Source organism: Furipterus horrens, unplaced genomic scaffold (assembly GCF_987537825.1).
Source record: "Furipterus horrens unplaced genomic scaffold, mFurHor1.1.pri manual_scaffold_7, whole genome shotgun sequence".
In the NCBI taxonomy this organism is placed as follows: Eukaryota; Metazoa; Chordata; class Mammalia; order Chiroptera; family Furipteridae; genus Furipterus; species Furipterus horrens.
Genome location: NW_028327177.1, coordinates 39,760,018 through 39,775,547, shown reverse-complemented (window position 1 = coordinate 39,775,547; position 15,530 = coordinate 39,760,018). Strand labels below are relative to the sequence as shown.

General features: G+C 40.7%; 1 pseudogene; it reads right to left on the bottom strand.

Annotated features, from left to right (window-relative positions):
* Positions 1-10,370: 10,370 nt before the first annotated feature.
* LOC150004328 (flotillin-1 pseudogene) lies at positions 10,371-11,685 on the bottom strand (annotated as a pseudogene).
* Between the last annotated feature and the right edge of the window lie 3,845 nt (positions 11,686-15,530).

Here is a 15,530-nt window from a genome sequence, read left to right as displayed (position 1 = left end):
ATGTGCCCCAACAGGGGATTAAACCCACAACCTAGGAAGGTGCCCTTACAGGGGATCAAACCCACAACCTTTTGGTACACAGGACAATGCTCCAACCAACTAAGCCCCCAGGCCAGGGCTCCATTAATCTTTTAAAAATCTAATCAACTCACTTCCCTACTCTGCTTAAAATCCTAAATGGCTTCCAAGTCACTCCTAAAAAAGATCAAGTCCTACATGGCCTTCAAGGGCCTATGAAGTCCCACCTCTGCCCTCTCTGACCTCACATCACTCTCCACCTCGCCCAGTGCCCTCCAACCACACACTGGCAAGGCAGTCTGCTCTCTTGGGGCCCTGGCATTGGCTATGCCTCCTATGTGGGTCACAATCTTCCCACTTACCTATTCCTTCAAGTCACTGTTTAAATATCATCTTACTCATCCTGGTAGTAAGACCTACACTGAGTGCCACACTTAAAAATGCAATTCATCCCCTTTCTTAGCTTTGTTTTTCTCCTTGCCATTGATCACCATCTAATAGGCTAAGATCAGTTTATTTGCTTATTATTTGTCTCCACGCACCGAAAACCCAGTACCCGAAAGGCAGGAATTTGTGTCTATTTATTTTTTTACAAAACAGTGACAAGAACAGTGCCTGACACAATACAAATTTGTCCAATGAATGAAATCAAAGTATTACTCAAAGTTTTATATTTTGTTCTTGTTACTATTAAAACTTCATAGAGATATAGAACACATAAAATACAGCATCTACAGTGCAAAAGTACACATTCAATAGTTATATCTTTTGATGTTTTATTTATAAGCAGTAGAGTCATGCTATGTTGCTTGTAAAGTCACAAATAACAATGCATTCAGTGCATTCAGAACTTAAAAGGGGCCTTGGAGACACAAGGCACGCAGCTAGGACTCCAGCCTGGGACACTAATCACAATTCAAAGTGGAACAAAAAGAGAAGTTACCTTATGAGAATAATGAGAAGATACATACAGTACTCAGAAAAAGTTGTCTCTAATGGTCTTACTTGCAAATTTTAGGACTTTATAAGGTATCAGATCTTTTTCTCCAGTTCATACAATGCCAGAAGAAAAAAAAAAAAAAGGCACCAGATCCTCAATTGATATAACCAGTAAGATATAACATTCAATAGATAATAAGCTAATCATGGGCTTCATAAAGAGTTCTGAATTTGAAACATGACCCTTTGTTGTCTTAGATTTAATTTCTACCATTCATATAAAATGTTTACCATCCACCACAGGGAATAAATAAGTCTGATAATCCTTTGGCTGACAAGACTTATTATAAAACAATTCTTTGCCAGCATCAGCCCCTCCACTTGAAGTGGCAAAGATGATAAGAGGATGCTGCTGCCGCCCGGCTGGCTAGTGGGTGAGGGGAGCCGCCATAAGGCAACCACTCAGAAACATGCTCAAGTAAACAGATGGGTCTTCACTGTGCCCTGAAGGCAAACAGACCTGGCTCTGCTGGAACAGGGGAGGGAGTACATTCCAGGGTCCTGTGTCCCTGCTTGAGAACACCCTGTCCCTGAGTTCCCAGACTTCAAACCTCCAGCTCCTTGATCTTCCAACCACGGAAGAATCAGAGAAAGGAGGCTCCCCCAGGAGAACATGTCTCAGTGCTGCCTGGCTGTCTAGATAAAAGCCAGCACCCGAACCTGCTCTGCCAGGTGCACCGCGAGCCTGCACTGTCAGCGCAGCACAGGTGTAAAGACATTGCAAGGGGAGGAGGACTTTTATAATCATCACTGCTCTGCAACACATTGTAAAACTTGAAAAAGCGTATCTTCTGTCCTTTGTTGCCACGGTTCAAGAGCAGTCTTCACCCTAATTCTTTAAAAAGGGAAAGTTTATCAACATATTCTTATGCTTAACATACAAGATCTGCCCACTCTGGCTATAATACAATTGTAGGATTTTATTGCTAATTTCAATGGTAGGTGTTCCAGTTTTGAAGATGTTATTCAGTCAAAAGTTGAGATTTTAAGTACACAGGGATAAACATACAAAACTCTTCGGTACAACATCGTTGTTATAGCAACAAAAAGTAACATAGAAAAAAGCATCCGTAAATAGAGGTAGTTAAAGAAATTGAGACACAAACACAAAATGGAATAATACATAGCTTATAAAAATTAGAAATGGAAAGATGTCCACAATAAATGTAAAACTTATGTATGATCTCATTTTATTAAAAATGTAAATGTCTATACACAGAGAAATGCTTAGGAAGATATAACAGACTGCCTCAGGGGACTATGGGGGACTTCATCTTCTATTTCACATATTCCTGTAAGATTTAAAAGTTTGTGACGAGTGTCTATTATTTCTAGAAACAAAAACCATGTTCATACATGTGTGTGCATGCGCCTATGTGTATAATTAAGTTCTCCAAGCTTCGGGCATAATGAAATCCAAAGTAATAAATGACACAGAGTAATGATAATTAATTTGTCATTAATTATATCTATAGAACAGGCCTATATTATGATTTTCATCTCTCCATAAGAAACGTGGACACCTAAAATTAGAAAACTGAGGTGGTTCACATAAAAAACAATTTCTTTTCTTTTGATTCAAAAGCACCTGCAACCATCTATTAACTCCAATAACCCACATGAAGCCAATAATGTAAAGATAATCTAAATTTAAATGAAAACTTCAGTCTCTATAAAAATATCCTTTTTCCCTGGCACTCTGTCTCTTCTGACTCCACCCACCATTACTTCCCAGATAGGCTTAGACCCCAACACATGGGAACACTTTCTTGCTTGTTCCTAAGTAACGGTATATCACCACACAGAACACACTCAGTAAGATTCCAAAGTTTATTGTTCCCATATTTTCTAAAAGTACACCGCATCACTTTTATATAGCTCTTTCATTGTAAAATGTGGTAATAAGCGAGGAAAACAATTTTAAGATGGACAAAGAAAATAAAAGTATCATTACAACTCTCATAAAAAAAACTTGAGAAATTGTTTGAAAGCTCTCATTGACTACTCTCTGCTTAGAAAGGACCAAATAACAAAGATTATCCTATTTTTTGCTAAAGCGGACTTCTAACAACCTCTATGTGTATGATAAATTTAAATGAATATTTCTCTGCTGCCATCTTGTGGATTATTTCGGTAGTGCAGTCAAAGCTCAGGAATAAGCAAATCTAGTCCTCCCCCGCCACAAATTATGGCAGATATGAAGACTTAGTGATTTCTTAAAGCTCGTTATTTCACAGAACAAAACATAACTTAATGTGTATGACATTCAACTTCTAACATATTAAACCTGTTACTTAAAACTAAGTTTATTTTTAAGTTTAAGGTCTTCTAACTGCTAAATGTTGTTTTGATAGAGAAACAAAATGCTTTGCCACTGCTTAGGCAATAATTACTATTAAAGGTATCATAAAAATCCTATGTTAAAGCAATGATCACTAAAAAAACTGGCTTTTCATATATACTGTTGGCATTATCTCTACCACCAAATAATAAATTTAGAAAAAAAAGTTAAAATCCCCTACCTAAAAGATAAATACATAGTATTTCGGCCTAACTCCCAGGCCCATTCCCTCCCAACCCACATGCCATTGGAAAATGACTCCAAAATACATAGCAAGAATTAATCTGTGGTCTTTTACAAGTGGGAGTCAGGGGAAAGATGGGCACCGCCACCCCTCCATAGCCTGAGCTCTGTCTGAGCACCCTTCCCCAACATCTGTGGACAGCAGTCATCTCCAAAGCATGAACCCCCGGGGAGGACAAGTGAACTCACCTGGTGATGTGATCGTGCAATAGGAACCAAAAGGATGCTGGCTGGCCTGATTTCTACCAGGTGAACTAGGAGTGTGATGGCTTCAGAGCTGTCTCTGGCAACAGGGAAGGGTGAGGGCAGAGAAAGAGGAACCAGTATTGTGATACTGTGATTCACAGAAGGAAATATATGTATTTTTTCTTCATGCTGTTTCTGGCCTAGAGTCCCTAAAATCCTGTTTCCTGTTTCCGAAGTGATGAGAGAATAAAGGTGTCTTTTGTTATGTTCATGAGATGGCCTTTGGAAAACATCTCAGGATGTGTAGGTGCCAAAAGAGCCAGTCTGTGATTGAAGAGTTGGAACTTTCAGTAAGAGGAGCTAGCAGTTGAATCAATCTCCAACAGCCAATGACTTAACCAATCATGCCTATGTAATGAAGCCTCCCTCCTTAAAACCCCAAAGGATGGGGTTCAGAGAGCTTCCAGGTTGGTGAATGAGCAGATGTGCTGGGAGAATGGGGTCTTGGAGAGGGCAGGGAACTCTGCACCATTTCCATATAGAATGCTCTAGGCATCTCTTGCACTTGACTATTTCTGAGTAATACATCCTTTTAAAATAAACAGGTAAGCTATTAGGTAAAGTGTTTCTCTGAGTTCTGTGAGTTGCTCTTCCAAATTAAATCAAACCCAAGGAAGAGGTCTTTAAAACTTCCAGTCTATAGCTAGACTTGCGCTGGCATCTGAAGGGGTGCGGGGGTCTTGTGGAACTGAGCCCTTAAACTGTGGGAGCCAATGATCTCTCCAAATGGTATTAGAATTTAATTGAACTGCAGGACACCCTGCTGGTATCAGAGAATGGCTTGACGGTGCTGGAAAACACATTAGAATTGGTGTCAGAATCCTAAGTATCCTTGTTCCTGCTCAGATGCTAAATGCGGTCCTAGCGGGTGAATGCTACTGTGAAATGCAGGGACATGTTTAATATGTGGCTGCGAAACCCACTGTCAAGGGCTCACTTCCCATACTTTGTCTGGACTCACAGGCATTCTGTGCAGTATCCAAGTTTTAGGGTCAGCAATAAACCCAGAAAAGTGATACGGGGGGAGGGGAATAGAAATTCTTATTAGTCATAATGTATACCTTGGAGAACTGAAGAAGAACTTAGAAAAAAAAATTGTGCTTCCTAGTCTCCCTTTATGTCCCCAGTAAACATGAGAAAGTATAGAATTTCCTCACTTTCAGCTGTATATATTTTGGTCTCTGGTTGTAATTTAGTTGATTCCATGGGAAGAGAGAACTAACATCATAGATCATATCTTCTGAGTCAGATCCTGACATCAAAAATACTACCTCTCCATTAGGTTCTTTAGAATCTAAGAGTGAGGGCCTTTGAGATAGAATATTAGATTGACCAGGAGGAATGCCTGAAGTTGCAAGATTCAGAAAAAAGACAAAAAATTGAGGATACCTAGTTATATTAAAATTTCAGGTAAAAAAAAAAAGAAAAAACAGTTGGGACATACATAATAATGTATTCATTGTTCATCTAAAATTTTTTTAATGGACATCCTGCAATTTACCCAGCAACCCTAATCTCCCTCTTACTCAAGGACAGTATCAAGGAAAGTTAATATCTCATTTTGAAAAAAAGAAATAAACTGGTAATTTCCTATCAACATAAAGCTATTTTTTATTAATAAGATAAAATAGCATAAGAATACATGGAGAAACAGGTTTTCCCAAATATGAAAAAAAGAAAAAAAGGAAGGCAAATTACCTTAAGGTTATTGTTTTAGGTAAAGTTGAAGGTCAGGTAGAATTACGCAGCTCAGTAGCTCAGATGTTTAGTAAGAACCACTGCACACGTACGGTACCATTCTCTGCACCAGGAAGAGCAAGTTCAAAAAGACACAGCCCTGTTCCCAAGCAGCCACAGTCTAATAGAGGGAAGAGCCAGAAGAGATGATACACATGTGATGTAGACAGGAATACAGAGGACAAGCAGCTGTCATGCCTCTCTTCTGCCCCCACTAATGAGGTGTGACTATCAGGTGAAGAGTTTTTTTTTTTTTTAATGGACCAAAACTGTCTGCACTGTCTCTTGATTAACATCAAAACCTACACATGGTCTGTCACACAATAAAATGTCAAAGCTGAAAATAACCTTAGAAATCTCATCTGGTGTGTATGTTTGATAAACCCAAAGCCAGCTGCCATGGGCATCAGAGCGGCTGCCCCTTGCTTACAGACTCCAGCTAGAGGTTTTTCCTGGGTGCCGCTTCCTCAGGTGGGGTCTGGCCATGATGATGGACTGGTCCATTTCTCAGGTCCAAATGACAAATAAGTTCCTGTTTCCAGAAACAAAAGCTATCAAAGCGGAGAGAATTTTTTAAAGAGTTACAAGAAAAACTGCTACCACATTCCAGTATTTCAATTACAGCTAAGTGCACAATGACTTACGAAAGCAAACAAAAAGTTATTAATATCAGAGATCATTATTCCAGCTTATTCAGCAGGTAAAATCTACTCATTTCATTCTTTGTTCTCATGTGGTTATGTCGAAAGGCTAATAATCTCTGGACTTTGTAAAACAAACTGGTTCAGAAAATTGACATTGTGTTGGTACTTGGTTCACAGAGCAGACAGTGTGAGGAAATTGACTTATAAATTAGTGATGCTAGTTATTTATTGCCAGGAGTCCTTCTTTCCTCTATCTGTCACTTTAATGTAAAAGAATAAGGAGGGGTAGGAAGAAGAATAGAGCTGAGATTCAGTCTCTGGGAGAAAAGGGTAGAATCGACATCAAAATAGTGGAGTACTTGTTTTCACTTACCTCTTACTTCCCTTTCTTCAAATCTTCTTTTACTTAGATGTCTTCCTCTCAGAAGTTCTTGATGTCACATTGGGAATGTCTGGTCTCTGTCTTCCAGTAACAGTCCATGTTCCTATTGTTGAAATAAGAAACATCCAAACCTGTAGAGAATTTTTATAATAGTTTATTTGAACCAATCTGATCGCAAATGCTCCTGAGAATGACAGTTTTGCGGTTTCTTTTATCACTTGAAAATTAAGGAGGGAATGTAAGGAAGATTACATGAAAGTGGGAGGAAACTAGGCGGGGTTGGGATAATAGGATAATTAACATGGTTATGTGCTCTCTTGAGAGCAGCTAAGCTTCTGAGGGGTCTGAAAAAGAAATATTTCAAAGATGTGTTAACCTACATGCACAGCAACAGTGGACAGGGCTTGCTTAAGGCAAAGACAAACTTTTTACTAAAGAAGTTATATACCTGAGGTTAATTATATACCTGCCCAGTTAGGAAATTATGATCAGATCACACTGTGAGGTTATTTTCAGTCACATGACTTGTCAGCTTTATCAAAGAGCCTTTTTTTTCACCCATATACTATATATGTAAGGATAGGCCAATCTTCTAGAAATAGGAAAATTAATTAGGATAATTCCCCTTAAAATGTAAACGATTTTAAATAGTTTATAATCTCCCCATTCCCCCCAGCAACATTTCCCTGTTCTAACAAGATTAATAAAACTTCAGCAATAAACACAGATATTTTTAGTCAGTAAAAATTTCTTTCTTTGCCCCCATCACCATCTATAATGGTGAGATATAGAGACCTCTAGACAGATCATTTCTATGCTGTATACTGGCCAGTCCCTAGTTTACATTCCATAATTATAATTAAAATGCTGCTTTTACTTCTAACTTTAGAACTGACAAATTAAGCATGGGTGGTTACATTTTGTAACTATAGCTAAAATGCAGAATATAAATTTCATAAAAAATGTAAGGAATTAATGATTAAAAGGATTAAAATAGATGACAGAAATTGGAAAAGAAGAAAAGGGGTTAGGAAAAGAGGTGGAGGTTACTCTGAAGGAAAAAATCACATCATCTTACTAGAAGGTATGTATAGTTATATATTGCTACATAAAAAAGATATTACACCACCCACAAAAAAAGTGTCTTAAAAGACCAATAAACATTTCTTTTTTAATTATATTTTATTGAATATGCTATTAGTTGTCCCAATTTCTCCCCTTTTTCCCCCTTCCACCCAGCACCCCCACTCCCTCAGGCAATCCCCACATCATTGTTCATGTCCATGGGTCATGCATATAAGTTCTTTGGCTACTCCATCTCCTATACTGTACTTTATTTCACTATGGCTATTCTGTCACTATCTATTTGCACTCCTTCATCCCCTCACCCCTTCACCCATTCCTCCACACCCCTTCCCATCTGGCAGCCATCAGAATGTTCTCCATATCCATGATTCTCTCTCTGTTCTTGTTTGCTTAGTTTGTTTTTTAGATTCAATTGATTATAAATATGTATTTTTACATTTTATTGTCCATAGATAGTTTTGATCTTCTTTTTCTTAAATAAGTCCCTTTAATATTTCATATAATAATGGCTTGGTGATGATGAACTCCTTTAATTTTTTCTTGCCTGGGAAGCTCTTTATATGTCCTTTGATTCTAAATTATATCTTTGCTAAGTAGAGCAATCTTGACTGTAAGTCCCTGCTTTTCATTACTGAATATTTCTTGTCAACCCCTTTTAGCCTGGAAAGTTTCTTTTGAGAAATCAGCTGAGAGTCTCATGGAAACTCCCCTGTAGGTAACTAACTTCTTTACTCTTGCTGCTTTTAAGATTCTCTCTTTATCTTTAACATTTGGCATTTTAATTATGATGTGTCTTGGAGCAGCCTTCTTTGCAACCATCTTGTTTGGGACTCTCTGTGCTTCCTGAACTTGCATGTCTATTTCCTTGACAAATTAGGAAAATTTTCTTTCACTATTTTTCAAATAGATTTCCAATTTCTTGCAATTTCTCTTCTCCTTGTGGTCCTCCTATGTGTGAATGTTGGACCTCTTGAAGTTGTCCCAGAGGCTGCTTATACTATCCTCATTACTTTGGATTCTTTTTCCTTCTTCTTGTTCTGACTGGTTATTTTTTGGTTCCTTATGTTCCAAATCATTGATTTGATTCTCAGTTTCATCCACTCTACTGTTGTTTCCCTGTAAATTGCTCTTTATTTCAAGTAGTGTATCCTTTATTTCTGACTGGATCCTTTTTATGCTGCTGAGGTCCTCATTAAGTTTCCTAAGCATCCTTATAACCCATGTTTCGAACTCTGCATGATAGATTGCTTATCTAGATTTTGTTTAGCTCTTTTTCTGAAGTTTTGATCTGTTCTTTCATTTAGCCATGTTTCCTTGTCTCCTTGTCTCCTTGTTTCAGCAGCCTCCCTGTGTTTTTTTCTATGAATTAGTTAAAGCTGCTTTGACTCTGTGTCTTGGTAGTGTGGCCTAATATAGTAGGTGTCTTATAATGTCCAGTTGCACAACCTCCCCTATCACCCAAGCTGGGTACTCGAGGTGCACCCTTCATGTGGGCTGAGTACACCCTTCTCTTGTAGTTAAGCCTTGGTTGCTGTTGGAAGATCAATGGGAGAGATTTACAAAGGCCAGTCAGCTGCAAGGACTGGCTGTGGCCACTGATCATGAACCTCCACCCCCTGTGGAGGACCAGCTGTGCAGGAGCAGGGTGGTGGTGCTCTGACATGGTCTGTAGCTGTCTACTGGGTGTTCTGGCCCTGGGATTTCCTGGATGGTGCAGGCCAACACCAGCCCCCACCTGTTTTGCTGAGGGCATGCTGCCTGAGCTATAAAGCAATCTGAGATGGCTACTACTGGTGCTGGTTACTTTTTTGGTAGGATTTAGGAAGTTGTGAAGCATGAGCCAAGACCAGCCATTCATATGAAAAAGCAGCTTAGGTGTGGCGGAGTCTCTAGGGATCTCCAAGGCAGGTCAAACAGTATTAGCCAGGCTGATGGAGTCTCAGATATGGCACCAGCTTACTGGCTCTGCAGGGGGAGGGTTTAGCAAAAGGACAATAGCCTCTGTTCATCTTGATGCCAGACACTTCAGTTTCTTCCAGTATGCCACTGGTGCCTTTCAAGATACTACCATGGTATTGGAGCTCAGAGAGAATGAGTCTGGGTTGGTGAGTCCATGTGTGGGTTCTTTAAGAGGCACTGCTTGGGGCTTCAGAAGTTTCTTCCACAGACTCAATCCCCACTGGTTTTTGCAGCCAGAAGTTGCAGGGATTATCTTCTTGGCATTGGAACCCTGGGCTGAAGGGCCTGGTGTGGGGCTGTGGCTCCTCACTCCTGAGCTATCCCACCCAAATTTTTATTCACTACACATGGGTGTGGGACCAGTCTGCTCCATGTCTCTGCCCCTCCTACCAGTCCGGATGGATGTAGTTTCTTTAATTGCATAGTTATCAGACTCCATTCAACTTGATTTCTGATAGTTCTGAGTAATGGTTGTTCTCTATTTTAGTTGTAATTTTTTTTTTTAACAGGTTCAGTGTAGTTTAATTAGGAGGTTAAGTTGGGGTGGGGTGGGGTTATCAGAATGCTGGCATGGAACCCTTGGGGGACTGGCAGCCTTGGTGGTGTGAGTCTGGGAAGGGGAGCAACCCTTCTTTTCTAAGGGAAAGCACAGGCTATTTGGCAAGGAGAGATGAGGGGTGAAATCCCATTGTCAAAGGATTTGCTGTGAGAGGCCACTTGAAGGACATGCAATATGGGGACCATTCAGGCAACCTGAACCATGAAGCCAGGCATCTGTGAAGGTCAAGGGCTCAGGCTGTTCGCAAAGGCTTGTGGTTTACCTGGGAGATGCTGATGCTGGTGAGTCTTTCCACGCTCTCCAGCAGGTGGCTTAGGATGTTCAGGACTTCCCCAGTCACTTTGGCTGCCCCTACGGCCCCACTTCCACTGGACACCCATGTGATTTTTTTGGCAGAGGTCAAGGGACCACTGATCTCCTCTGCCACCTGGGGCAGCTTCTCCAGCAGCATGTCCAGCTGAGCAGCCTCCTGGTACAGCTGGAACGCTTCTGCCTTCTTGGCCATCTGCTCAGCCTCAGCCCAGGCCCTAGCCCTGATGGCGAAAGCCTCGGCCTGCCCCCGCATCCTCACAGACTCAGCTTCTGCCTCTGCCTGCATTATCAGCTTGGACTTCACTGCCTCTACCAGGCACTCTAACTTGCAGCACTCGGCTTCAGCAGGCTTCCACACACTGGGCCTCCAGCTCCTTCTCTCAGCGGGCCATCTCCTGCTCTTGCACTGCCACCTGTTGGGCCTGCTCCACCACCTGCACTTGCACCCTCTGCTCCTCGATCTGCTGCTTCATTTTGGCCACCTGAAGCTGATAGGCCAGGTCTGCCTGTGCCCAGAGGGTGCTGATCTCAATGTCCTATGCAGCCTTCTTCAGCTCGTCATCCCTTTGTGCTTTGGCCATCTCGATTTCACTCAGGTATTGAGCAGACACCTTCTCCTGCTTGGCTTTGGCTTCCTGAATCCCAGCATCCCTCTTGGCCTCAGTGTCTCCAAACCGAGCATCTTTTTTGGACTTGAGCAGTTCGAGCCTTTCCTAAGGAGTGTAAATAGTCCTGATCATTGGGAATGTCCTTCAGAGTGTAGCTGACCACACTGATGATGCCCATGTTCACGAGGTCTGAGGAGGCCTCTTTAAAAACCTGCTCTGAGAATTTCTGCCTGTTCTTATAGATTTCCTCCACAGTCATGTGGGCCATAATAGCCCTCTGGTGGTCCTCCAGTGTCTCCAGAGCAATCTGGGCAATCTCAGCCTCAGTCTTCCCCAGGAACATCTGGTAGGCGGCTACCAACATTTCTTTGTTCTGCCCCTGGATTTTCACCTGGGCAATGCCAATGACTGACATTGAATGTCAATGTGTTGAGAGAGATCCCCTGGATCTTCTGGGTGCAGGGCAGGACAAAGACTCAACCCCGAGCCACCATGACTAGGGGACTCTGGCAGAAAATGGAGACCACCATGGCCTCATTCATGCCACAGGTGAAAAACGTGGCTCATGAAGGAGCTGGAGGACAGGAAAAAAAGCTATTTTAGTTGTAATTTTGTTGTGGTTATGTGAAGAGGTGAGCCATGTCTGCCCACACTGCCATCTTGACCAGAAGTCTTCCATTGGTTATTAATAGATATTTTCTGTCTAACGTTAATGGAATAAAAAGAGATGTTTAAATATGTCATTTAGAGTTATATAAGTAACCACCCCCAAAAGCAACATAATAATAATATAATTAACAAACTCAATGGAAGAGGCAGGACAGAATGGTGGGAGTCATCTTTTTTATTAGAAAACTGACTAATATAGTCTAAATTTGACATATAAAAAACAGAAATAAGGATACTATTTGGTCTGGGGGTAACCACCTTTAGAATTAAAACTAGAACAGTCAAGAAGTTACTACCTCTGGTGAGGTAATAAGGATAGAGTGGGAGATTTTTATTTCTTATTTATAACCATTTTTTATCAGTTAATTTTTTTAACCAATTGTGTATATTACTTTAATAACATAAAAGTATAATTTTATCTTCAGGACATAAGTATGATTTTCTATGACATATGCTGGGATTAACCCAGGAACAATATATTAAAGTCCAAAAAGCTATTAATATACTTGCACTGCCCATAGCTAAGTGCACACCTAGTAACACTCACACATGCTTAACACAGCTTTAATGGTTCAAAATAAGCCATTGTTCCAACAATAAAAACTTGTATGGCCTTTTTAATATTCTAATAATACAACTCTTACAAGGATATTTCAGTAGTTAAGAATTTCCTTAACTTTCACAAATTTACATTCCCTTTCTTTAAGAGTTGTTCTTTTTCAGGTTTCACAAGAGTCATCAAATACAAATGAAACAGTAATTTGAAAGAATATACGCACCCTTATGTTCATTGCAGTGTTATTTACAATAGCCAAGATTTGGAACAGCCAAAATGCCCATCAGTAGATGAGAGAATTAAAAAGCTGTTGTACATACACACAATGGAATACCACTTGGCCATAAAAAGAAGGAGATCTTACCTTTTGCGACAGCATGGATGGACCTGGGGAGTATTATGCTAAGTGAAATTAGCCAGTCAGACATATAAATACCATGTGATTTTACTTATATGTGGAATCTAATGAACAAAATAGACTAACAAAGTAGAAACAGGCTCATAGATATAGAGGGGAGGAGGCTGGGGACTAGGTGAGAAGAATGAAGGTATTAAGCAAAGAAAAAAGAAAGACTCATGGACACAGGCGACAGCATGGTGATTACCAGAGGGAAGGGGAGTGGAGGGAGGTAGAAGAGGGGAAAGGGGGAGGGGAATGGTGATGGAAAGATACTTGACTTGGGATATTAAATACACAATGTAATCAATAAACAGATGATGTATTGTAGAAGTGTATACCTGAAACCTATATAATTTTATTAACCAATGTCACCCCAATAAATTCAATTAAAGAATTGGAAAAACTTCAGTGAAAGATTATCTTCTTAAATGTGTGGCGCTAGGGACCATTGACCAATTTAGGACCCTAATAAGAAGTTTGCAGAAATAGAATCTTGTGTGTTGCAGAAAACCAATGAAAATGTATCACCAAATAGACATTACCTTGTCTAACATGTCTTTAAAATTCAGCTGGACAGGAGACAACTGGGTAGGAGTAGAAAGGATACCAGGTAGAGCAGCCTGCTTGCTATAGCTTGCCCTTGGTGAACCAAACTAGCACCAAAAGGAAAGCAGATGCCAGAGCAATGACAGGGAACCTTTCTCATATCAGAGCTGTCTGAAAATCCAAAGGGCTACCTAGGAAGGGCTAAGTTGAAGGCTATTAAAGCAATCAGGTGACAAAGCAGAACTGAATTGCCACCATTCCTTTCAAATTTTGGATGCTGCCTTCCAAATTTATGCTGGTAAACACTTGGGAAATATTTTTGATACACTATTTGACCCTTGATGATGGTAGAAATTAACCACAAACTGTCAGACAAAACAGAGGAGAACTGAGTTTTCCTAGCAAGTGTTTTAAGACCCTAGGATCAATCTGGCATTAAGTCCCAAATTAAGTTAACCATCTAGAGAATAGTTGCTTTTACTCAAGCTTCTTTATCGGTTACAAGCCTGTCACATTTCATTTGTTTCATGAGCACCATCTACAAGCCACACTAAAAATTAATTAGCAAGACAGAATCATTCCTGCGATTATAAGACATAGAGTCTAGACTCAGAAATGTAATGCTTGCCGCAGGACTATCTGGGTAGGCCAGAAACACAGGAGGAGGATTAATCAAAGTTCCCCCGAGCAACTCTTCCTTTGTAAGCCCACAGTACAGGAAGTGCTTGCCCAGTAAAGCACAGCTCCAAACAACGTGATAAAATGTAGAAACACGGGTAGAGAGGCCAATCTGATACATCAGTCAGAAAGAAAGCAGCTAATTTTAAACCCATGAAAATTTTATAGGCTAAAAGCTTCATCTGCAGACGTGGACAGGGCCTAAAAATCCCACGTGATTCCAAACTAAAGGACACTGAGGAAGCTTCTCCAACATGGGCCCTGCAGAGTGACTCCCACAGAGAAGGGTGGGAAGAAGAGGGGCTGTTCTGACAGCTGTAGGGTGGTGACCACCATAACCATCAGCAACATTCAAAAGTGCATCCATGGAGTGAGTTTCACAAAGCGTGCCCTCCAGCACTCAGAGAGATCTGGGAATTTGCCATGAAAGAGAAGGGAATTCCGGATGTATCTAATGACACAAGGCTTAACAAAGCTGTCTGCGCCAAAGGAATGAGGAATGTGGTTGCAGTTGTCCAGAAAATATAAGGAGGATAAAGATTCAAAAAAAAGCTCTAGCCCTGGCTGGTGTGGCCCAGTGGATTGAATGCCAGCCTGTGAACCAAAATGTCACCAGTTCAATTCCCAGTCAGGGCACATGCCTAAGTTGTAGGCCAGGTCCCCAGTTGGGGGCGTGAGAGAAGCAACTGCTCTAAGTATCTCTTGCACTTCAGTGTTTCTCTCCCTCTCTCTCTCCCTCCCTTCCCCTGTCTCTAAAAATAAATAAATAAGATCTAAAAAAAAATTTTTTTTAAAAAAAGCTCTATACGTTGGTTACCTACGTACCTAACACCACTTGCAAAAAATCTGCAAACGGTTCATGTGGATGAGCATTAATTTCTGACTGTCCAATAAAATTATAAAACTACCTAAAAAAAAAAAACAAAAAAACATTGAGGTAGACACAACTGGGACAACTGCCAATGATGACTCAAGGTCACAGCTGTGCTACTGCTCCTCACTATTCTCTGCTAACAGATCTTGCCTCTCCCTGGCCCCAGAGATTGCATGTGACTGGGTGGATCACAGGGTAACTCTCTCACCCTGACCATAATGTTGGTCCAGGGTTGAACAATGACCAGACCTGTAACTGGGAAGCAGACTCTTTTTTTTTTTGCCTCTCGGATTGCAGCACTGGATGAGGAGAATTCTGGAGTGGCCTGAGCTTTGTTCCCTACCATTCTGGAAAAGCCCTTATGAGGTAGTCTGTGGAGGCAAAAATATAGCCAGCGTGGGTAAAAGTTCCAGTGGTATTCCAATCCCTAGACCCAGTCAGCCCTCGGGCTGATTTTATGCCTGACCTTTCTGTGGTTTGTCTATGCATTCGTTCTTGCTTTAATTAAACTTTGGTTTCTGTCACTTAAAAGTGACATCATGTCTATTATATGTGCAACCAATTTATTAGAAAGACAGCTCTTTGGGGGAATAAATGTAAAACAAGTTTTTAAAAAATTATTGCCTCGAGCTATACTACATTGAATCTCCCGGTCTCATCTTCTAAAAATATG